This window comes from Scyliorhinus torazame, chromosome 5 (assembly GCF_047496885.1).
Source record: "Scyliorhinus torazame isolate Kashiwa2021f chromosome 5, sScyTor2.1, whole genome shotgun sequence".
Lineage (NCBI taxonomy): Eukaryota > Metazoa > Chordata > Chondrichthyes > Carcharhiniformes > Scyliorhinidae > Scyliorhinus > Scyliorhinus torazame.
The window spans coordinates 84,569,503-84,594,252 of record NC_092711.1 but is presented as its reverse complement, the minus strand read 5'-3'; the positions used below and the strand labels follow the sequence as shown (position 1 = coordinate 84,594,252).

Below are 24,750 nucleotides of genomic sequence, written 5' to 3'. Positions count from 1 at the left end.
TCCCTATGTGACAATAAAGATTATTATTATTTACTTTCCTCCTAATGTTAACTGGCTGGAGTTTAATCTTCAAGATATATGTTGGTTTTTGTGATGGCAGGGTCCCTTTTTAAAAGCATCATCTGTGATCTTATCCTTCGATTTAAGACCTCCCAAAGAAACTGATGAACAATAAAATTATGAATTTTTACTTCAGTCCTAAGTTGTTTTTGTAAAAAACTCTGCAATTCAGTGCCTGAACGCTTCCTCTGATTAACATCTCCAATTAGAAAATGCTGATCAATCCTCACCGACAATCCTTACTGACTGACACATTCTTCACGGTGCCACCTCCATTATGAAAGTAAATTATCAAAGAAAATATAACAGGTCAATATTTTACAAGAACATCAATAAAACAAAAAATAATAATCTTTATTGACATCAGTAGGCTTACATTAACACTGCAATGAAGTTACTGTGAAAATCTCCAAGGCGCCACACTCCGGCACCTGTTCAGGTGAAAGCTCAATTCTCCTAACAAGCACGTCTTTTGGGGAGAACGTACAGACTGCATAGGCAGTGACCCAAGCGGGAATCGAACCCGGGACCCTGGTGCGGTGAAGCAACAGTGCTAATCACTGTGCTACCGTGCCACCCTAATGATGATGTTTGATGCACATGTTGTCACGATAGTGACCAATTAGCAGCAACCTCTTCCCAGTCATTATGATCAATGCTTATTGCATAAGTGGAGAATGAACAGGAGTGGAGTAAATTCAGAGACAGGCAATGCAGCACCCAGTTATTAGCCTTGACCAGAACATCAGCTTTCTCAGCATTGTTTCTCCAGCGTTATTAAAGCTCCCGAATGTCTCACAGGAAGATCCTGGTGCATCCTCGGCCACCAATAGTAATTATATATAAAATCTAGGATTTGAAATACGTGAAGATTGGAGGTATGATCAATAAGTCTGCAGATGGAAAATTGTTGGTGTGGGAACTAGCGAGGACAAAAGCCTTAAATCACAGGATGATACAGATGGGCTGGTCATATGGGGGCAGAACAGTCGCAAATGGAATTTAACCAGGAAACCATGGCTCTTGTACAAAGTCAGTACAGACATGACAAGACCATAAGACATCGGAGCGGAAGTAAGGCCATTCGGCCCATCGAGTCCACTCCACCATTCAATCATGGCTGATTTCAACTCCATTTACCCACTCTCTCTCCAGAGCCCTTAATTCCTCTAGAAATCAAGAATTTATCAACTTCTGTCTTAAAGACACTCAACGTCCCGGCCTCCACCGCCCTCTGTGGCAATGAATTCCACAGACCCACCACTCTCTGGCTGAAGAAATTTCTCCTCATCTCTGTTCTAAAGTGACTCCCTTTTATTCTAAGGCTGTGCCCCCGGGTCCTAGTCTCCCCTGCTAATGGAAACAACTTCCCTACATCCACCCTATCTAAGCCATTCATTATCTTGTAAGTTTCTATTAGATCTCCCCTCAACCTCCTAAACTCCAATGAATATAATCCCAGGATCCTCAGACGTTCATCGTATGTGAGGCCTACCATTCCTGGGATCATCCGTGTGAATCTCCGCTGGACCCGCTCCAGTGCCAGTATGTCCTTCCTGAGGTGTGGGGCCCAAAATTGCTCACAGTATTCTAAATGGGGCCTAACTAATGCTTTATAAAGCTTCAGAAGTACATCCCTGCTTTTATATTCCAAGCCTCTTGAGATGAATGACAACATTGCATTTGCTTTCTTAATTACAGACACAACCTGCAAGTTTACCTTTAGAGAATCCTGGACTTGGACTCCCAAGTCCCTTTGCACTTCAGCATTATGAATTTTGTCACCGTTTAGAAAATAGTCCATGCCTCTATTCTTTTTTCCAAAGTGCAAGACCTCGCACTTGCCCACGTTGAATTTCATCAGCCATTTCTTGGACCACTCTCCGAAACTGTCCAAATCTTTCTGCAGCCTCCCCACCCCCTCCATACTACCTACCCCTCCCCCTATCTTTGTATCATCGGCAAACTTAGCCAGAATGCCCCCAGTCCCATCATCTAGATCGTTAATATATACAGAGAACAGCTGTAGCCCCAACACTGAACCCTGCGGGACAGCACTCGTCACCAGTTGCCATTCCGAAAAAGAACCTTTTATTCGAACTCTCTGCCTTCTGCCTGACAGCCAATCGTCAATCCATGTTAGTACCTTGCCTCGAATACCATGGGCCCTTATTTTACTCAGCAGTCTCCCGTGCGGCACCTTATCAAAGGCATTTTGGAAGTCAAGATAGATAACATCCATTGGCTCTCCTTGGTCTAACCTATTTGTTATCTCTTCAAAGAACTCTAACAGGTATGTCAGGCACGACCTCCCCTTACTAAATCCATGCTGACTTGTCCTAATCCGACCCTGCACTTCCAAGAATTTAGAAATCTCATCCTTAACAATGGATTCTAGAATCTTGCCAACAACCGAGGTTAGGCTAATTGGCCTATAATTTTCCATCTTTTTCCTTGTTCCCTTCTTGAACAGGGGGGTTACAACAGCGATTTTCCAATCCTCTGGGACTTTCCCTGACTCCAGTGACTTTTGAAAGATCAGAACTAACGCCTCCACTATTTCTTCAGCTATCTCCTTTAGAACTCTAGGATGTAGCCCATCTGGGCCCGGAGATTTATCAATTTGTAGACCTCTTAGTTTCTCTAGCACTTTCTCCTTTGTGATGGCTACCATATTCAACTCTGCCCCCTGACTCTCCAGAATTGTTGGGATATTACTCATGTCTTCTACTGTGAAGACTGACGCAAAGTACTTATTTAGTTCCTCAGCTATTTCCTTGTCTCCCATCACAAAATTACCAGCGTCATTTTGGAGCGGCCCAATGTCAACTTTTGCCTCCCGTTTGTTTTTAATGTATTTAAAGAAACTTTTACTATCATTCCTAATGTTACTGGCTAGCCTACCTTCATATTTGTTCCTCTCTTTCCTTATTTCTCTCTTTGTTATCCTCTGTTTGTTTTTGTAGCCTTCCCAATCTTCTGACTTCCCACTACTCTTTGCCACATTATAGGCTTTCTCTTTTGCTTTGATGCATTCCCTAACTTCCTTTGTCAGCCATGGCTGCCTAATCCCCCCTCTGATAACCTTTCTTTTCTTTGGGATGAACCTCTGTACTGTGTCCTCAATTACTCCCAGAAACTGCTGCCATTGCTGTTCTACTGTCTTTCCCACTAGGCTCTGCTCCCAGTCGATTTTCGTCAGTTCCTCCCTCATGCCCCTGTAGTTCCCTTTATTTAACTGTAACACCTTTACATCTGATTCTACCTTCTTTCTTTCAAATTGGAGATTGAATTCTACCATATTATGATCACTGCCTCCTAAGTGCTCCCTTACTTTACGATCTTTAATCAAGTCTGGCTTATTACATAACACTAAGTCCAGAATGGCCTGTTCCCTCGTGGCTCCGTCACAAGCTGTTCCAAAAAGCCCTCCTCTAAACATTCAATGAATTCCCTTTCCTTGGGTCCACTGGCAGCATTATTTACCCAGTCCACCTGCATATTGAAGTCCCCCATGATCACTGTGACCTTGCCTTTCTGAAATGCACTTTCTATTTCGTGGTGCATTTTGTGCCCCCGGTCCTGACCACTGTTAGGAGGCCTGTACATAACTCCCATTATGTTTTTTTTGCCTTTGTAGTTCCTCAACTCTACCCACACAGACTCCACATCATCTGATCCTATATCGTTTAGTGCAATTGATTTAATTTCATTCCTAATTAACAAGGCAACCCCGCCCCCTCTGCCCACCTCTCTGTCTTTTCGATAGGTTGTGAATCCCTGGATGTTTAAATGCCAGTCCTGAACCCCCTGCAACCATGTCTCTGTGATGCCTACCACATCATACCTGCCAGTCACAATCTGGGCCACAAGCTCATCTACCTTGTTCCATACACTGCGCGCATTTAAATATAGCACCTTTAATTCTCTATTGACCGTCCCTTTTTGTTTTCTTAGTGTGGTGGACCTTGGTTTACTGAGCCTTTCCATACACTGTGTCATATTTTGTGGGATGGGGACTATCATAACCTCTCCTGAGTTTTGTCTTTTCGTGCTTTTTTGTATTCCTAAGCAGCTACGCTTCCCATTGATTACTTCACCTTTTGGTTCCCTGACTTTCCCTCCCCCCCCCCCCCCCCAATCTTTAGTTTAAAGTCCTATTGACCACCCTATTTATTCTTTTCGCCAGAACACTGGTCATGATCAAGATGATGTGCCGAGTGTCTTCCATCTGTGCTGGATAATTCTAGAAAACACTGAACATTCAGTATGACGAGCAAGAGGGAAGAAGATGGAGGAATTACTGATTCTCGAATTGAACCCAGGAAGAGTTTGCATCTTCTGGGGAAGAGAAAGGAAGAACCCATTGGGGATAAAAACCTTTAAGTGCTGCATTATTCCACAGGAGAGCAGCATTTAATCATTTTGAGAAATGAAGAATAGCAGAATATCCATTGACAATAATTTGTTTGATTATTTTCGCAGTTGGTAACCCAAGTTATTTTGCATTAACTGTTTCAATGGTGCGGCTATTACCCAACATTCCCTGCGTCTGTGAATGTACCCGATTCATTCCACGGAGCCCAGTGCGCAGACGCAATGCTGGGCTGTATCTGGAGCATGCGCAATGTCACTGCTCGGAGGCCTGCGAGCCCGGAATAAGACTCTGCAAATCCCACGTTTGCAAGTGCGGAGCTTTTATCCGGTATCAGGCCCAGTTCCACGGCCACCATCTTTGTTTAGCGGAGCGGCTAAGGGGCCATCTTGATGACGTAACAGAGGCGGTGCTTCAGGGTCCCGGTGACCAGGAGAGAAAATCATTGTCTCGATGATTGACAGGCCCCTCCAGAGGGGGGAGGTGTTACTTCCATGTGTAGCAATCCGAAGAACAGAAGAAGAATAACATCAGAATTAGCAGCAGGAGTAGGCCATTCGGCCTATTGACACTGCTCTGCCATTCAATAAACGCTGATCCGAATGTGCCATTAATTACATTTTCCTGTCTGCCCCCAAAACCTTTGACCCCCCAGTAGATAAAAAAAAGACGAACTCAGCTTTGAGTATATTCAGTGACCCAGCGCCACTGCTCTCTGGGAAAGAGAATTCCACAAACTCAGCTTTGACAAAGAGTCATCCAGGCTCAAAACGTTAGCTCCCTTTTCTCTCCACAGATACTGTCAGACCTGCCGAGATTGTCCAGTATTTACTGTTTTTGTTTCAGATTCCAGCATCCGCAGTAATTTGCTTTCATCCACAGACTGATGAGCCTCTGAGGGAAGACATTTCTCCTTATCTCAGTGTCAAATTGAAGAACTCTTATCTTTAAACTGTCCCCCTTAGTTCCTGAATCCCCATGTGGGAAAATATTCTTTCATCAAAACCCCTCAGAATCTTAGATGTTTCAATAAGATCACCTCTCATTCTTCTAAACTCCATCAGGTACAGACCAATCAGGTTCAATCTTGCTCCATAAAACAAACTCTCCTAACCCAGAAATCAGACTTGTGAAACTTCACTGAACTGCCTCCAAAGCAACTTCAAAACCAAGGTGGGATTAAAGCCCATTGGACTGCTTGTTTGCTGGCCCCCTCCCGGGTTGACGGCCTGGCCCAGTCTTACCAACTGATAACATCTGCCTTTAGCAAGGACACAACCCTCCTTATTCTAACCAGTGTGCTTGTTCTGGGGCAGGGGGATTGAGTGGGCAGTGTGTTTGCTGAGCCTCCTCCCGGCCTGAAGACTCCACAGGAGCAGGGAGGAGGTGGATTCCATTGGGTGGTTGTTCCAGGGTGGGAGCACGGACTGTGTTTTTACTGAGTCCTACTTTGGCCGAAGACCTCGCGAACCAGCACCACTTACCTCCTTGTGAACCTGCTTCTGGGCCTGGCGAAGCGCGTCATTTCTAGCTCCAGGCAGCGGGCAACCGAGGGGGTCATCTGATCAGACTGTTTTCCTCTTTTCCATGGCTACATTCGCAGCTGGGTGTCCCTAGAAAGGGAGCTGCAGTGTCCATGGGCACCATCATAGCCTTCCATGCCCGGTGGGCACCGCAGGGGTTGGGTGCTTTATTGACCCCTTTAAATGCACTCTCATTAGATGTTTTTAAGTTTCTGCTGGTCTTTGTTACGTTCGGGCAGTGCCCCTAACGGGAGCGGCCCTTTTTGCTTTGTCCCTAAGTTTGTTTCCTTTGTTCTATTTTGTTGGTGGACCTCAAAAGAGTGGCCAATCCACCTGGCCTGCACATCTTTGGGTTGTGGGTGTGAGACCCACGGAGACATGGGGAGAATGTGCAAACTCCACAAGGCAGTGACCCGGGGCCGGGATCGAACCTTGGTCCTCAGCACCGTGAGGCAGCAGTGCTAACCACTGCCACCATGCCATTCTTTGTCATGATGGTTCCATTCCTATTTTATCACACACCTCCCAGTGACACCCATTGCAACACAGAGACTTCAAAATATCAATGCTATCTTGCATCTTGCCCTCCTATTAGCGTCTAATGATAACAGTAACAGAGTAACACACACCAGAATTGGAATATCAGATAGGTTGTTGTCTAATAATAATAGTGACAGAGTAACAGACATCAGATTTGGAATAACAGACAGGTTATTGTCTAATTATGACAGAGTTTCGGGGGTGGCTCGGTAGTTAGCACTGTTGCCTCAAGCATCAGGTACCTGGGTTTGATTCCGACCTTGGGTCACTGTCTGTGTGGACAAACAACAAAGAACAAAGAAATGTACAGCACAGGAACAGGCCCTTCGGTCCTCCAAGCCCGTGCCGACCATGCTGCCCGACTAACTACAATCTTCTACACTTCCTGGGTCCGTATCCCTCTATTCCCATCCTATTCATGTATTTGTCAAGATGCCCCTTAAATGTCACTATCGTCCCTGCTTCCACCACCTCCTCCAGTAGCGAGTTCCAGGCACCCACTACCCTCTGCGTAAAAAACTTGCCTCGTACATCTACTCTAAACCTTGCCCCTCTCACCTTAAACCTATGCCCCCTAGTAATTGACTCCTCTACCCTGGGGAAAAGCCTCTGACTATCCACTCTGTCCATGCCCCTCATAATTTTGTCGGCCTCTATCAGGTCTCCCCTCAACCTCCTTCGTTCCAGTGAGAACAAACCAAGTTTATTCAACCGCTCCTCATAGCTAATGCCCTCCATACCAGGCAACATTCTGGTAAATCTCTTCTGCACCCTCTCTAAAGCCTCCACATCCTCCTGGTAGTGTGGCGACCAGAATTGAACACTATACTCCAAGTGTGGCCTAACTAAGGTTCTGTACAGCTGCAACATGACTTGCCAACTCTTATACTCAATGCCCCGGCCAATGAAGGCAAGCATGCCGTATGCCTTCTTGACTACCTTCTCCACCTGTGTGCCCCTTTCAGTGATCTGTGGACCTGTACTCCTAGATCTCTTTGACTTTAATTACTCTTGAGGGTTCTATCATTCACTGTATATTCTCTACCTGCATTACACCTTCCAAAATGCATTACCTCACATTTGTCCGGATTAAACTCCATCTGCCATCTCTCCGCCCAAGTCTCCAAACAATCTAAATCCTGCTGTATCCTCTGACAGTCCCCATCGGTATCCGCAATTCCACCAACCTTTGTGTCATCTGCAAACTTACTAATCAGACCAGTTAAATTTTCTCCAAATCATTTATATATACTACAAACAGCAAAGGTCCCAGCACTGATCCCTGTGGAACACCACTGATCACAGCCCTCCAATTAGAAAAGCATCCTTCCATTGCTACTCTCTGCCTTCTATGACCTAGCCAGTTCTGTATCCACCTTGCCAGCTCACGCCTGATCCTGTGTGACTTCACCTTTTGTACTAGTCTACCATGAGGGACCTTGTCAAAGGCCTTACTGAAGTCCATATAGACAACATCCAATGCCCTACCTGCATCAATCATCTTAGTGACCTCCTCGAAAAACTCTTATCAAGTTAGTGAGACATGACCTCCCCTTCACAAAACCATACTGCCTCTCACTAATACGTCCATTTGCTTCCAAATGGGAGTAGATACTGTCTCGAAGAATTCTCTCCAGTAATTTCCCTACCACTGAAGTAAGGCTCACCGGCCTGTAGTTCCCTGGATTATCCTTGCTACCCTTCTTAAACAGAGGGACAACATTGGCTATTCTCCAGTCCTCCGGGACATCCCCTGAAGACAGTGAGGATCCAAAGATTTCTGTCAACGCCTCAGCAATTTCCTCTCCAGCCTCCTTCAGTATTCTGGGGTAGATCCCATCAGGCCCTGGGGACTTATCTACCTTAATATTTTTTTAGAAACTCAACACCTCGTCTTTTTGGATCTCAATGTGACCCAGGCTATCTACACACCCTTCTCCAGACTCAAATCTACCAATTCCTTCTCTTTGGTGAATACTGATGCAAAGTATTCATTTAGTACCTCGCCCATTTCCTCTGGCTCCACACATAGATTCCCTTGCCTATCCTTCAGTGGGCCAACCCTTTCCATGGCTACGCTCTTGCTTTTTATGTACGTGTAAAAAGCCTTGGGATTTTCCTTAACCCTATTTGCCAATGACTTTTCGTGACCCCTTCTAGCCCTCCTGACTCCTTGCTTAAGTTCCTTCCTACTTTCCTTATATTCCACGCAGGCTTCGTCTGTTCCCAGCCTTTTAGCACTGACAAATGCCTCCTTTTTCTTTTTGACGAGGCCTACAATATCTCTCGTTATCCAAGGTTCCCGAAAATTGCCGTATTTATCCTTCTTCCTCACAGGAACATGCCGGTCCTGAATTCCTTTCAACTGACACTTGAAAGCCTCCCACAGGTCAGATGTTGATTTGCCCTCAAACATCCGCCCCCAATCTATGTTCTTCAGTTCCCGCCTAATATTGTTATAATTAGCCTTCCCCCAATTTAGCACATTCATCCTAGGACTACTCTTATCCTTGTCCACCAGTACTTTAAATCTTACTGAATTGTGGTCACTGTTACCGAAATGCTCCTCGACTGAAACATCTACCACCTGGCCGGGCTCATTCCCCAATACCAGGTCCAGTACCACCCCTTCCCGAGTTGGACTGTCTACATATTGTTTTAAGAAGCCCTCCTGGATGCTCCTTACAAACTCCGCCCCGTCTAAGCCCCTGGCACTAAGTGAGTCCCAGTCAATATTGGGGAAGTTGAAGTCTCCCATCACCTTAACCCTGTTGTTTTTACTCTTTTCCAAAATCCGTCTACCTATCTGCTCCTCTATCTCCTGCCGGCTGTTGGGAGGCCTGTAGTAAACCCCCAACATTGTGACTGCACCCTTCTTATTCCTGATCTCTACCCATATAGCCTCACTGCCCTCTGAGGTGTCCTCCTGCAGTACAGCTGTGATATTCTCCCTAACCAGTAGCGCAACTCTGCCTCCCCTTTTACATCCCCCTCTATCCCGCCTGAAACATCTAAATCCTGGAACGTTTAGCTGCCACTCCTGCCCTTCCCTCAACCAGGTCTCTGTAATGGCAACAACATCATAGTTCCAAGTACTAATCCAAGCTCTAAGTTCATCTGCCTTACCCGTAATACTTCTTGCATTAAAACATATGCACTTCAGGCCACCAGACCCGCTGTGTTCAGCAACTTCTCCCTGTCTGCTCTGCCTCAGAGCCCCACTGTCCCTATTCCCTAGTTCTCCCTCAATGCTCTCACCTTCTGACCTATCCCTCCCGTGCCCACCCCCCTGCCATATTAGTTTAAACCCTCCCGTGTGACACTAGCAAACCTCGCGGCCAGGATATTTATGCCTCTCCGGTTTAGATGCAACCCATCCTTCTTATATAGGTCACACCTGCCCCGGAAGAGTTCCCAGTGGTCCAGATAACGGAAACCCTCCCTCCTACACCAGCTGTTTAGCCACGTGTTTAGCTGCTCTGTCTTCCTATTTCTAGCCTCACTGGCACGTGGCACAGGGAGTAATCCCGAGATTACAACCCTAGAGGTCCTGTCTTTTAACTTTCTGCCTAGCTCCCTGAACTCCTGCTGCAGGACCTCATGCCCCTTCCTGCCTATGCCGTTAGCACTAATATGTACAACGACCTCTGCCTGTTTGCTCTCCCCCTTCAGGATGCCCTCTACCCGTTCGGAGACATCCTGGACCCTGGCACCAGGGAGGCAACATCCCATCCTGGAGTCTCTTTCACGTCCACAGAAGCGCCTATCTGTGCCCCTGACTATATTGTCCCCTATTACTATTGCTCTTCTGCGCTTTGACCCTCCCTTCTGAACATCAGAGCCAGCCATGGTGCCACTGCTCTGGCTGCTGCTGTTTTCCCCTGATAGGCTATCCCCCCCCCCCCCGACAGTATCCAAAGGGGTATACCTGTTCGAGAGGGGAACAACCACAGGGAATTCCTGCACTGACTGCCTGGCCTTTCTGGTGGTCACCCATTTCTCTGCCTGCACCTTGGGTGTGACTACATTTATATAACTGCGATCTATGACGCTTTCCGCCACCTGCATGCTCCTAAGTACATCCAATTGCTGCTCCAACCGAACCATGCGGTCTGTGAGGAGCTCCAGTTGGGTGCACTTTCTGCAGATGAAGCCATCCGGGACGCTGGAGGCTTCCCGGACCTGCCACATCTCACAGTCAGAGCACTGCACCCCTCTAACTGACATTACGTCAATTAATTAAAATTAATAGTTTAATTATTTTTTAAAAATATATATTTTTTTTATTTTTTCAAAGTTACTGTTAACTATCTGTTTCCTAGCACTAGATTTCTAATATAAATGAGAAAGCTAAATATAGTACTCGCCGATCTCTGGCTGAGATACCCCTCTAAATTCTAATAAAGTAATTATGTTTAATTAGTTACCAATGCTTAATTTTTTAAAATTTACTGTAGATTCCCAACCAGCCACTCAGGTCACAGCTTTTCTGTGATGTCACTTCCGTTTCCCCCCGACACACACAATTTGAAAAAGGTATAAAAGTAAAAATGAGTAAAAATCACTTACTTACCTTCTTACCTTCTGAGTGTCTTAGATGTTCTCAGGTTCTCTCCCTGACAGAGACTGCTCCTCCTCCTCTGAACGGCTCCCGAAACTAGGCCGCGATCTTTTAAAATCTCCGCTCTGACTCGCAGCTCCTGCGCTTTTTAAATCTCACGCGCTGTTTTCAATGTCCCGGCTCACTCACCTCTCGCGCTGTTTTCACTGTCCCGGCTCACTCAGCTCCTGCGCTGTTTTCAATGTCCCGGCTCACTCACCTCTCGTGCTGTTTTCACTGTCCCGGCTCACTCAGCTCCCGCGCTGTTTTCAATGTCCCGGCTCACTCAGCTCCCGCGCTGTTTTCAATGTCCCGGCTCACTCACCTCTCGCGCTGTTTTCAATGTCCAGGCTCACTCACCTCTCGCGCTGTTTTCAATGTCCCGGCTCCCGCACTGTTTTCAATGTCCCGGCTCACTCAGCTCCCGCGCTGTTTTCACTGTCCCGACTCACTCACTGCCCGCGCTGTTTTCAATGTCCCGGCTCCCGCGCTGTTTTCAATGTCCCGGCTCACTCAGCTCCCGCGCTGTTTTCACTGTCCCGGCTCACTCACCGCCCGCGCTGTTTTCAATGTTTGCACATTCTTCCCGTGGCTGCAAAGATTTCCTCCCACAGTCCAAAGATGTGCAGGTTAGGTGGATTGTCAGTGCTAAATTGTCCCTGGGTGGGGTTACGGGGTGGGGGTTTGGCCAAGGTAGGTTGATCTTTCAGAGGGTCGGTGTAGATTCACTGGGCCGAATGACCTCCTTCAGCACTGTAGGGATTCTATGATTCTACACTGGATCCAAAGATGTGTTCACTCACACACTGCAGCCTGACTTATTGGAACATACACTGTGTTTGTTACTCTCAAAGTGAGTGAATCCTTTGCTGTTTATCCTCTGGGCCCCATTTTCACTATTATTGTCTGATTGTCCCACTGAGACTCTCACTGTTATTATTGGACAATCAGAGAGCCAGCCTGAGCCTGTGGCCGGTCTCAGGTTCTGTCACCGTCACAATGCCCGGGTGATTGACGGTAGCTCCGGGCCAATAGAAAGAGGAGGGGCGGGTCTGAAGGATCAAACGGGAGCAGCTGGTCCTCCAACCAATCGGAGTGAATGAGGGGCGGAGTCTCCTGTGATTGAAGCATGCGCAGTGTGGGTAATGGCGAAGTGGAAGGGCGTCTTTTTCAGATCGGAAATTGGTACGAGGCGTTCAACAATATGTAGGGAGCGAGAGATCGCGGCGGTGGGCGGAAACGTTGTATAAAGCTGTTGTAAGCTGGAAACCGCGAAAATATTGTCGGGACCCAGTTTGTACCGAGCGGAGCTGCAGCTCCTCACGTTCGGCTCGGGTTAACGGCCGCCATCTTTGTTGGATGTGCATCAGGGCGCATGCGCGTTTGTCATCTTTGACGGGGCGATGTTTCAATGAGTGGGAGGAGCTTGTTCCCCATTGTTCAGAATGGAGACAACTTGTCCATCAACCTGGATGAGTCCTTGAGTCTCAATGTCTTATTGATGATGCAGAGCGGTGGCAGAGATGGAAAGAAAAGGAAGCCAATCCTGCTCTCCAGATTTCACTGTCTGCGTGGGTTTCCTCCGGGTGCTCCGGTTTCCTCCCACAGTCCAAAGTGTGCAGGTTAGGTGGAGTGGCCATGCTAAATTGACCTTCGTGTCAAAAGGGTTTGGGTGGGGTTACTGGGTTGAGGGGATAGATTGGAAGTGTGGCTTGAAATGTGGTGCTCTTTCCAAGGGCCGGTGCAGACTCGATGGGCCGAATGGCCTCCTTCTGCACTGTAAATACAAGATTCATTGGACATCCTGTCCCATGTGTCCAAAGCTCTGCGGCTCTGTTCAGCCACATGGAGACCCAGGGCAGAAACTCCCAACCCTGAGTAGACAACACCCTCAAATCAAGGGACTGCTGATGACAAGAGGGATTGTGTGCAGAGGGGGCGCATCAGCGGTCATCCTGGACCAGGGAGAATGTTGTGAATTTCTGTCCTGGACTGACAGTGATTAATTTTGGAAACTCCTTTAAAGGGGGCTAGTCGGGGAGGATTTACACACAGCAAATACAAACCGGGAGAAATATTTATCTTTCCTGAATTGTATTTCTGGACTGACAGTGATGCCTTTGTAAACTTCTTTCACAGAGACTTAGAAAGGGATTCGCAGACCAGAAACTCACAACCAATCCTCACATCAAATTCTGACAGCAACATTCGAGTTATCAGGACCTGGAGATTATCAACCTTTGTGTGTAAGCATTGAATTCAGATCATTATCACTCACTGTGTAACATCTCCCCTGTAGATCTTGTACCCAATCTTAAATCTGTGCCCCATAATCCTTTTACAATCTGCTAATGAACAGCTTTTCTTTATCTTTTGCTGGGTTCATCGTTGTCATTTCCGATGCCCGGGTCACTGCCCTATGATCTGTCCGGTTTCATTCCTTTTTCCTGTTTTTGTAGCAGTTGAATGGGCTTGGACCAGTCCATTTTAGAATCCAGTATGCAATTGATGTTTGCTCCAAGAATCAATTGTTGTGTATCCAGATCTGGGATGGATCCCAACAATTTTTTTTCAAATGACACATCGTCCCAGTTAGGGGCTTGCCATTCACCAGCACCCAACGACATAGTGACCACCACATATCTCCCATTAGTGTCCACAATGATGTTAGTGACCAAAAGAGGGACCTGTTTATCGATTAGAATTGCAGCACCTGACGGGAAGCACAGTGGTGCCCTGGGTAGCACTGCTGCATCACGGCGCCGAGGTCCCAGGTTCGATCCCGGCCCTGGGTCACTGCCTGTGTGGGGTTTGCACATTCTCCCCCTGTTTGCATGAGTTTCACCCCCACAACCCAAAGATGTGCAGGGTAGGTGAATTGGCCATGCTAAATTGCCCCTTAATTTGAAAAAATGAATTGGGTATTCTAAATTTATTTTTAAAAAGAATTGCAGCACCTCGAGCCCTTTGTCAAAGCCCGAGTGAAACACTTGGCTCACCCCTCCACAGTCTGGTCTGATCTCTAACCCGCAAGTGAGTCTCCTGCAAGAACACCACACCAACATTTTGATTCTTTAGGTGAGCGAAAGCCCTCCACCTCTTCACTGGTCCACTCAATCCCCTTACGTTCAAGATGACCAGCTGAATCAGGGGTTCCCCCCCCAATCACACAATCAGCCATGAGGGACTATCCAGTAAATCTTCAAAATGTGCAGGCCAAGAACCCCCAAGGTGGGCGCCATATATGCACCCATACACTCAAGAGTAAAACAAAAACAGTTCTTTAGTCATCAGATAGCTAACCCGTCTCCCTCCCCACCCCCTATATGTCTACATTGTGCTTCATAAAGAAAATCTCCCTTCACCCCAAACAGAAAAACAGATTTTATCAGAAAATATCAAAACTATACAGAGGATACAACACCCATCCCACCGCACAGGAAACATAGATCTTGTCCAACAGAGATAATTGGACCCCAGTCCATGCTTTACCATGTTCGCCTCCTCTGGTGTCTCGAAATGGAAGTCTTTGGACTAATTTGTAACCCGCAGCTTTGCCGGGTATACCACCCCGAATCAAACTCCTTTCTTACATGGAGCAGCCTGAACCTTATTAAAGGCCGCTCGCTTCCTCACTAGCTCGGCTCTCAAATCCTGGAAAATCCTCACTCGGATAACTGAGTGAATCCCTTCCCACACTCAGAACAGGTGAGTGCTCTGTCGCCGGTGTGACTACGGTGATGAATCTCCAGCTCACATGGGGATCTGAATCCCTTCCCACAGTCCCCACATTTCCATGGTTTCAGGATGCTGCTGGTGTCCTGGTCCCTCTTCAAATTTGACAATCAGTTTATGTCTGTCCCCACAGAGAGCATGTGTATGGTCTCTCCCCACTGTGAATGGTGTGATGTTTTTTCAGATTGTGTAACTGGTTAAAGCTCTTTCCACAGTCAGTTCACTGGAACACTCACTCGAGTCGAGTGTGTATCGGTTTTTTTTCAGTCACGCTAATCTTGAAAACCTTTTCCTTCAGACAGAGCAGACAAACATTTCTTCTTCCACATTCACAGGCCAATGATATTCAGGTCCTGATGAATGGAGTGACTCTGTTAAACCTTTACAAAAACAATTTTTTAAAATTTAGAGTGCCCAATTTATTTTTTCCAATGAAGGGCCATTCCACCGACTCTGCACATTTTTGGGTTGTGGGGGCGAAACTCACGCAGACACAGGGAGAATGTGCAAACTCCACACGGACAGTGACCCAGAGCCGGGATCGAACCGGGGACCTGCCCCGTGAGGTAGCTGTGCGAACCACTAGGTCACCGTGCTACCCAACTCTGTTAAATCTTGAAGTGAAGTTCGATTTGAGTTTCCATCTGTAAATCCTCCCCTTGTAATACCCTGTAAAAGGAGTTTATAAAAGTCATCATTAGGGGCAGGCACGGTGGCTCAGTGGTTAGCCGAGGTTAGATTGACACTTAATTGGGAAAAAAAATACATGAAGGTTCACGGCTCCACAAAGTGTACCCAACTCCTCCCACCCATCTCCTTAACAGGTTGGTACATTTATTTGTCTGACTAAAAGAATGGTTTCTGGTGGCACAGTGGTTAGCACTGCTGCCTCACAGCACCGAGGACCCGGCTTTGATCTAGGCATCGGGTCACTGTCCTTGTGGAGTTCGCACATTCGCCCCATGTCTGTGTGGGTCTCACCCCCACAACCCAAAGATGTGCAGGGTAGGTAGATTGGCCACGCAAAATTGCACCATAATTGGAAAAACAATAATTGGTTACTCAATTTATTTCAAAAAAGGATTGTCTCTTTCCTAACGTTCACAATGAAAGGGGTGGTTTCCCCAGGAGATGACTGACATTTCAGGGCAATTAAATGAATAATGGACAGAGATATGTCTAGTGTTGTTACATGGTACAAATTAGATATATTATTTACGGTTCTGTAATAAAGTAAATGTTTAATTATATCTCGTGTTGTAATATCAGACTGTAGCTACGTTATAGATTTCCAGTCATCTCTTCCTTCAGAGGGTTGTTAGTCTTTGGATTTCTCTTCCACAGGGACCAGTTGTATCTGGGGGTCATTGAATATATTGAAGCACAAGTTTGACAGATATTTTATTGACAATGGAGTTAAGGGTTATGGGGAACAGGGAGGAAAATAGAGAGAAAGCTGAGATGAGAGATCTCTTCACTCAAGGATGTGGTGAAGCTTTGGAATTCTCTACCCCACAGGAATGTGGAGCCTCAGTCATCTGGTATGTTCAAGACAAATATTGACGGGTTTCTAGATACTGAAGATATCGAGGGATATGGGGATCGTGTGGGAAAATGGTGCTGAAGTAGATCGGCCAAGGATCGCATTGAATGGTTGAGCAGGTTCGGTGGGCCGAATGGCCTACTCTTGCTCCCATTCTAATCTCTGTGTTCTGGTGAGGAAGCAGTGAGCTGAGCTTGGATCTGTCAGTCAACATGAGTCAGCACCTTCAGGAGAATTGGGAGGGTGAATATTAGATACAGCAGAGTCAGAATGGAGGGACAGTGTGTGGGATGGAGATTTACAGCTTTTGGAGAACGAGAGAGAAAATCAAGTTCCATAGGAACGAGAATTGTCTGTTCTGAATTTCTATCCTGTGCTCACTGATGACTTTTGTAAATCATTTTTAAAGGTTATTGGAAGAGGAGGAATTATAGACAGAAATCTCAAACATCACATCTCGATGTGACAAACTCACTCGATTCCTTCTGACCTGAATATCATCGGGCTCTGAATATCATCGGCGAGAAGGAGAAATGTTCATCCAATCTGTCGGCTTCAAAAGATTTTTAACGTGAGTGTGACTGGAAAAGCACCGAGACGCACACAACACACACCCGGGTGAGAGTGTTCCAGTGAACTGATTGTGGAAAGAGCTTCAACCAGATACACAGCGTGAAACAACATCACACCATTCACAGTGAGGAGAGACCGTGCACAAAGTTCTGTGTGGAGACAAGGCTTCCACTGATTTTCCAATCTGGAGAGACACGAGGAGACCCAAAACATGGAGAAACCGTGGAAATGTGGGGACTGTGGGAAAGAATACAGATTCCCATCTGAGCTGGAGATTCATCAACGCAATCACACTGGGGAGAGGCCATTCATCTGCTCTGAGTGTGAGAAGGGATTCACTCAGTTATCCACCCTACGGAAGCACGAGCGAATTCACACTGGAGAGACACCATTCACCTGCTCTCAGTGTGAGAAGGGATTCACTTGGTTATCCAGTCTGCAGAGACACCAGCAAGCTCATACTGGGGAGAGGCCATTCACCTGCCCTCAGTGTGGGAAGGGATTCACAGGGTTATCCAATCTGCAGTCACATCAGCGAGTTCACACTGGGGAGAGGCCGTTCACCTGCCCTCAATGTGGGAAGGGATTCACAGGGTTATTCAATCTGCAGACACATCAGCGAATTCACACCGGGGAGAGACCATTCACCTGCTCTCAGTGTGGGAAGGGGTTCAGTGATTCATCCGCCCTGCGGAAACATCAGCGTATTCACACTGGGGAGAGACCATTCACCTGCTCTCAGTGTGGCAAGGGATTCATTTGGTTATCCAGCCTGCAGACACACCAGCGAGTTCACACTGGGGAGAGGCCATTCACCTGCTCTCAGTGTGGGAAGGGATTCATTGATGCATCCACCCTGCGGAAACATCAGCGAGTTCACACTGGAGAGAAGCCATTCACCTGCTCCCTCTGTGGGAAAGGATTCACTCGGTTATCCAGACTGCAGACACACCAGCGAGTTCACACTGGGGAGAGGCCATTCACCTGCTCTTAGTGTGAGAAGGGATTACATAGAAACATAGAAAGTAGGAGCAGGAAGAGACCATTTTGCCCTTAGCACCTGCTCTGCCAGTCATTATGATCATGGCTTATCATCTAATTCAATAGCCTAATCCCGCTTTCCCCTCCATATCCTTTGATCCCCTACACCCTAAATGCTATATCGAACTGCTTCTTGAAAACATAGAATGTATTGGCCTCAACTATTTCCTGTGGTAAGAAATTCCACAGGCTCACCACTCTCTGGTTGAAGAAATTACTCCTTATCTCTGTCTAAATGATCGACACCGTATCCTCAGACTGCGACCTCTGGTTCCGTACATTCCCACCATCGGGAAAGTCTTTCCCACATCTACCCTGTCAAGTCCTATTAGAATTTTATAGGTTTCTATGAGATCCCCCCCTCATTCTTCTGAACTCCAATGAATATAATAAACCTAACTGATTCAGCTCTCATATGTCAGTCCCACCATCCCAGGAATCGGCTTGGAAAACCTTTGCTGCACTCCCTCTAGAGCAAGAACATCCTTCCTCAGATACAGAAATCAAAACTGCACACAATATTCCAGGTATGGCCTCGCCAAGGCCCTGTATAATGACAGCAAGATATAAGAACATAAGAACTAGGAGCAGGAGTAGGCCATCTGGCCCCTCGAGCCTGCTCCGCCATTCAATGAGATCATGGCTGGTCTTTTGTGGACTCAGCTCCACTTTCCGTCCCGAACACCATAACCCTTAATCCCTTTATTCTTCAAAAAACTATCTATCCCCGCTTCTGTACTCTAATCCGCTCGCAATGAAGGCTAGCATACCATTTGCCTCCTTTACCACCTGCTGTAGCTGCCTGCTTACCTTCAGTTACTGGTGTACGAGGATACCCAGGTTTTGTTGCACATTCCCTTCTCCTAATTCATTTTTTGTTTTAATTTAGAGTACCCAATTCATTTTTTTCTGAATTAAGAGGCAGTTTAGCGTGGCCAATCCACCTACCCTGCACATCTTTGGGTTGTGGGGGCGAAGCCCACGCAAACATGGGGAGGATGTGCAAACTCCACACGGACAGTGACCCAGAGCTGGGATCGAACCTGGGACCTCAGCGCCATGATTAATTTCCTCTTGAACCAGCACTGCCACTCCACTGCTCTTCCTTTTTGTCTGTCCTTCCTAAATACTGAATATATTCAGTTCCTATCCCTGGTCACCCTGCAGCCGTGTCTCCATAATCCCAATTATCTCACACCCGTTTATGACGATTTGTGCGATTCACTCGGGTATGCCGTCTGCAGTCACACCAGGGAGTTCATCCTGGGGAGACGCCATTCACCTGCCCTCAATGTGCAAAGGGATTTTGTAATTCATTGCACTTTCTGAGACACCAACAAGTTCACAACTGATTACAGGGATTGGATTCTGCTGTTATTGTTTCTGTTCTCAATTACACCCAGGGCAGGCAGCACAGCGACGCAGTGGTTAGCACTGGGACTACGGCGCTGAGGACCCGGGTTCGAATCCCGGCCCTGGGTCTCTGTCATTCTCCCCATGTCTGCGTGGGTTTCACCCCCACAACTATTGGTGTCTCCTTCCAGCCCTGATTAGCCTCAACATTTGAAACTGTATGAAAAAGGAATTGTACAGAATCAGATAAAGGAACTGTATGAAACAGTTCAATTGTATTCCTGTCTAAGGTGGTGTCAGGAATTGGAGATTCAAGTAAATTAAACTAGTGCCCAATTGACCAATGGTCATGTTACAACAGGCCCAACTCTGACATGAGGTAATGGTCACTTTGGGGATAAAGGTCGATGTTCCGAAGGTCTTCCTTGCTGGCCAAGTACTGAAGACTTGAGGCCGAGTTCCAAGGAAATTACTGTCAAAGATGAACCCAGGGAGGGTTACGCTTCTACAGACTGATCACCGCCTTCAAGTTGCGAACGTTACTGTCTTCAAGTTGTTCAGTAAACTTTTTCTTTTAATTGACTATCCAGAGAATTCTGCCTTTTCTTTAATTGGTTAAAATTCTTCTCCAAAGGCGGCACAGTGGTTAGCACTGCCTCACGGTGCTGAGGTCCCAGGTTCGATCCCGGCTCTGGGTCACTGTCCATGTGGAGTTTGCACATTCACCCTGTGTTTGCGTGGGTTTCACCCCCACAACCCAAAGTTGTGCAGCGTAGGTGGATTGGCCACGCTAAATTGCCCCTTAATTGGAAAAAATGAATTGGGTACTCTTAAATTAAAAAAAAAAACAATTCTTGTCCAAACCAAAGCAAATTTATTAAATGGGAAGTTGGGGATCGCTGAAATAAATTTAGGATCAGAAAGCATTAATCTTCAATTTAAAACTTTCAGTTCTGTAGTGCCTTTCATTACCACAACATGTCCCAAAGAGCTTCTGAAGTGTGATCACTGATGTCGGAAATGCAGCAGCCAATTTCAACAAAGCAAGTTGCCACACACCGCAATGTGGCAATGAGCAGATGATCGGATTTTGGCAATGTTGATTGAGAGATAAATATTTGCCAGGACACCAGGGTTTATGAGCTGGTCTAGCTCAGTGGACTAGACAGCAGGTTTGTAATGCAGAACAAGGCCAGCAGCAGCGTGGGTTCAATTCCAGTACCGACTTACCCGGAAAGGCGCCGGACTCTGGCGACGAGGGGCTTTTCACAATAACATCATACTTGTGACAATAAAAGATTAGGGCAGGTTTAGCTCAGTGGGCTAGACAGCTGGTTTGTAATGTAGAACAAGGCCAGCAGCACGGGTTCAATTGCTGTACCGGCCATTTCTGTATCCACCTTGTCAGCTCAACTCTGATCCTGTGCAACTTCATCTTCTGTACCAGTCTGCCATGAGGGACCTACCTTGTCAAAGCCCTTACTGAGGTCCATGTAGACAACATCCACTGCCCTACCCTCATCAATCATCTTTGTCACTTCCTCGAAAACTCGCTAAGTTCGTGAGACACGACTTCCGCTTCACAAAACCATGTTGCCTCTCACTAATATGTCCACTTATTTCCAAGTGGGAGTAAATTGTGTCTCAAAGAATCCCCTCCAATAATTTCCCTACCACTGATGTAAGGCTCACCGGCCTGTAATTACATGGATTATCTTTGCTACCCATCTTAAACAAAGGAACAACATTGGCTATTCTCCAATCCTCTGGACCTCCCCTGTAGCTAGTAAGGATACAAAGATTTATCTCAAGGCCCCAGCAATTTCCTCCCTTGCCTCACAGTATTCTGGGATATATCCCATTAGGCCCTGGGGATGTGTCGACCATCATATTTTTCAAGACCCCCAGTACCTCCTTTTTAATCTTAGCATGACGCAAACTATTTACACACCCTTCCCCAGACTCATCATCCACCAAGTTCTTCTCTTTGGTGAGCACTGATGCAAAGTACTCATTTAATACCTTGTCCATTTCCTCTGGCTCCACACATAGATTCCCTCCCCTGTCCTGGAGTGGGTCAACCTTCTCCCTGGCTAACCCCTTGCTCTTTATATATGGGCAGCACGGTAGCATAGTGGTTAGCACTATGGCTTCACAGCGCCAGGGTCCCAGGTTCGATTCCGGGCTTGGGACACTCTGGAGAGTCTGCAATTTCTCCCTGTGTCTGCGTGGGTTTCCTCCGGATGCTCCGGTTTCCTCCCACAAGTCCCTAAAGGCATGATGTTATGTAATTTGGACATTCTGAATTCTCCCTCAGGCACTGGAATGTGGCGGCTAGAGGCTTTTCACAGTAACTTCATTGCAGTGTTAATATAAGCCTACTTGTGACAATGAAGATTATTAAAATTAAGAAGACTTGGGATTTTCCTTAATCCTGCTGGCCAATGACTTTCTGTGACCCCTTTTAGCCCTCCAGACTCCTTGCTTAAGTTTCTTTCTACTTTCCTTGTACTCCACACTTGCTTTGTGTGTTCCCAGCAGTAGAGTGAGGGATTATGCCGGCCTATAGCAAATGTTGTCCTCTTGTTCAAGAAGGGGTGTAGAGACAACCCTGGTAACTATTGACCAGTGAGCCTTACTTCTGTTGTGGGTGAAGTCTTGGAAAGGTTTATAAGAGATAGGATGTATAATCATCTGGAAAGGAATAATTTGATTAGAGATAGTCAACACGATTTTGTGAAGGGTAGGTTGTGCCTCACAAACCTTATTGAGTTCTTTGAGAAGGTGATCAAACAGGTGGATGAGGGTAAAGCAGTTGATGTGGTGTATATGGATTTCAGTAAAGCGTTTGATAAGGTTCCCCACGGTAGGCTACTGCAGAAAATACGGAGGCATGGGATTCAGGGTGATTTAGCAGTTTGGATCAGAAATTGGCTAGCTGGAAGACAAGGTTGATGGGAAATGTTCAGACTGGAGTCCAGTTACTAGTAGTGTACCACAAGGATCTGTTTTGAGGCCACTGCTGTTTGTCATTTTTATAAATGACCTGGAGGAGGGCGTAGAAGGATTGGTGAGTAAATTTGCAGATGACACTAAAGTCAGTGGAGTTGTGGACAGTGCGGAAGGATGTTAGAAGTTACAGAGAGACATAGATGAGCTGCAGCGCTGGCTGAGAGGTGGCAAATGGAGTTTAATGCAGAAAAGTGTGAGGTGATTCATTTTGGAAGGAATAACAGGAAGACAGAGTACTGGACTAATGGTAAGATTCTTGGTAGTGTGGATGAGCAGAGAGATCTCGCTGTCCATGTACATAGATCCCTGAAAGTTTCCACCCAGGTTGAGAGGGTTGTTAAGAAGGTGTACGGTGTGTTAGCTTTTGTTAGTCGAGGGATTGAGTTTCAGAGCCATGAGGTCATGTTGCAGCTGAACAAAACTCTGGTGCGGCCGCATTTGGAGTATTACGTACAATTCTGGTCGCCGCATTATAGGAAGGATGTGGAAGCATTGGAAAGGGTGCAGAGGAGATTTACCAAAATGTTGCCTGGTATGGAGGGAAGATCTTATAAGGAAAGGCTGAGGAACTTGATGTTGTTTTCGTTAGAGAGAAGGTTAAGAGGTGACTTAATTGAGGCATACAAGACGATCAGAGGATTAGTTAGGGTGGACAGTGAGAGCCTTTTTCCTCAGATGGTGATGTCTAGCACAAGGGGACATAGCTTTAAATTGAGGGGAGATAGATATCGGACTGATGTCAGAGATAAGATTCTTTACTCAGAGAGTAGTAAGGGTGTGGAATGCCCTGCCTGCAACAGTAGTGGACTCTCCAACACTAAGGGCATTCAAGTGGTCATTGGATCGACATATGGACGATAAGGGAATAGTGTAGATGGGCTTTAGAGTGATTTCACAGGTCGGCGCAATATCGAGGGCCAAAGGGCCTGTACTGCGCTGTAATGTTCTATGTTCTATGAGGTTTGATTGTAATTGAATATTAGGCTGCTGATGGCCACAGCACCTCTTGGATACCCTGTTTTTATCGCGATGTGTTCTGAATCTACCCCATTTAGCACAGTGATAGTGTCACACGGGACAATGGAGGGTATCCTCAGTGTGAAGATGGGATTTTGTCTCATAAGATCACAAGAATGTTGTTTTTTCGATTCTTCCTGCCAAACTGGACAAGTGAAATACATCCCATGGCCCGAGGCCAGGACAAAGTTACACTTTAATGGTTTAATTACAGGGCAACTGCTGTGAATCCCATAAAGGTTGGATGAGCAAAGGTCTGGAACCGTTAACTCTCCTGCCATTGAAAATTAACAGTTATACATCAGTTTGAGTGAAGAAAACTGTGAGATTTCAAACCTTCAGCCTTGTGTCTTAAATTTGTTTAACCTTTAACTTGCAGTTTCTGGAAAGAAGCAGTCACTTTCTGTCACACTATGTAACCACCTTTGATTTGTGAACTTAAAGAATTTAAGTTCTCCAATCAGTTTTCATAGTTCTTTCATCAGTTTAACTCATATTACTTACAAATATGTTTTATTTGCATATGTCATGCTGTATTTTATAATATATTTTGCTCTCTCAACATTTACACACTGACACCTTTATGCACTGATTTTATGCACACTTGTTATAAATTGTATGTGAGATAACTTTGTAATTTCTGTATTAGTTTAAGGCTGTGTGTCACTTTGGATCCTTTTCATTAACTTGTGCTGGCGGATACTGAGTCCACATGATCACCTGAACCCACAGTGAGATCCTGAATGGTCAGTGTGAACATGCTGATAGGACATCAGCTCCAGAGAAATTTTAAAACACATTTAAAATAGCTTCCGACGGTATGAACCCACTGGTGTGTTAACAGGTTGAATGACTCAGTGAATCCCTCCCTACACATGGAGCAGGTCATAGAATTTACAGTGCTAAGGAGGCCATTCGGCCAATTGAGTCTGCACCGGCCCTTGGAAAGAGCACCCTACCCAAACCCACACCTCCATCCTATCCCCGTAACCCACTAACCCCACTTAACCCAGTAACCCCACTTAACCTTTTTGGACACTAAGGCAATTTAGCATGTCCAATCCACCTCACCCACACATCTTTGGACTGAATGACCTCTCCCCGGTGTGAACTCACTGGTGCTGCTGCAGGATGGACAATCGGCTGAACCTCTTCCTGCACTGAGAGCAGATGAATAGAGTGGAACCAGTGGAACCAGAGTGACTGCACTGGTGAACCATCAGTGAATGTGGGTTTTACAGCTCCCGTCACAGTCTCAGCATTTAAACCCTCTCTCTGCAGTATGAACTCACTGCTGTGTGTGTGGGGGCTGGATGGAGGAAGATGGGTGTTCAGGACTCAGGCAAGGGGGAAATTAAGAGTCAGTTTGTCCCGGTGG

The 24,750-nt window shown here is 46.3% G+C and overlaps 2 protein-coding genes across 2 annotated transcripts in view; one reads left to right on the top strand and one right to left on the bottom strand.

Moving 5' to 3' along the window:
- LOC140418722 (uncharacterized) overlaps window positions 1-24,750 on the top strand; it is a 402,445-nt gene that overhangs the window by 260,217 nt on the left and 117,478 nt on the right. The window lies entirely within an intron of this gene.
- The window catches only part of LOC140422824 (uncharacterized), a 94,411-nt gene that overhangs the window by 39,205 nt on the left and 30,456 nt on the right, over window positions 1-24,750 (bottom strand). The gene's annotated exons all lie outside the window — the stretch shown is intronic.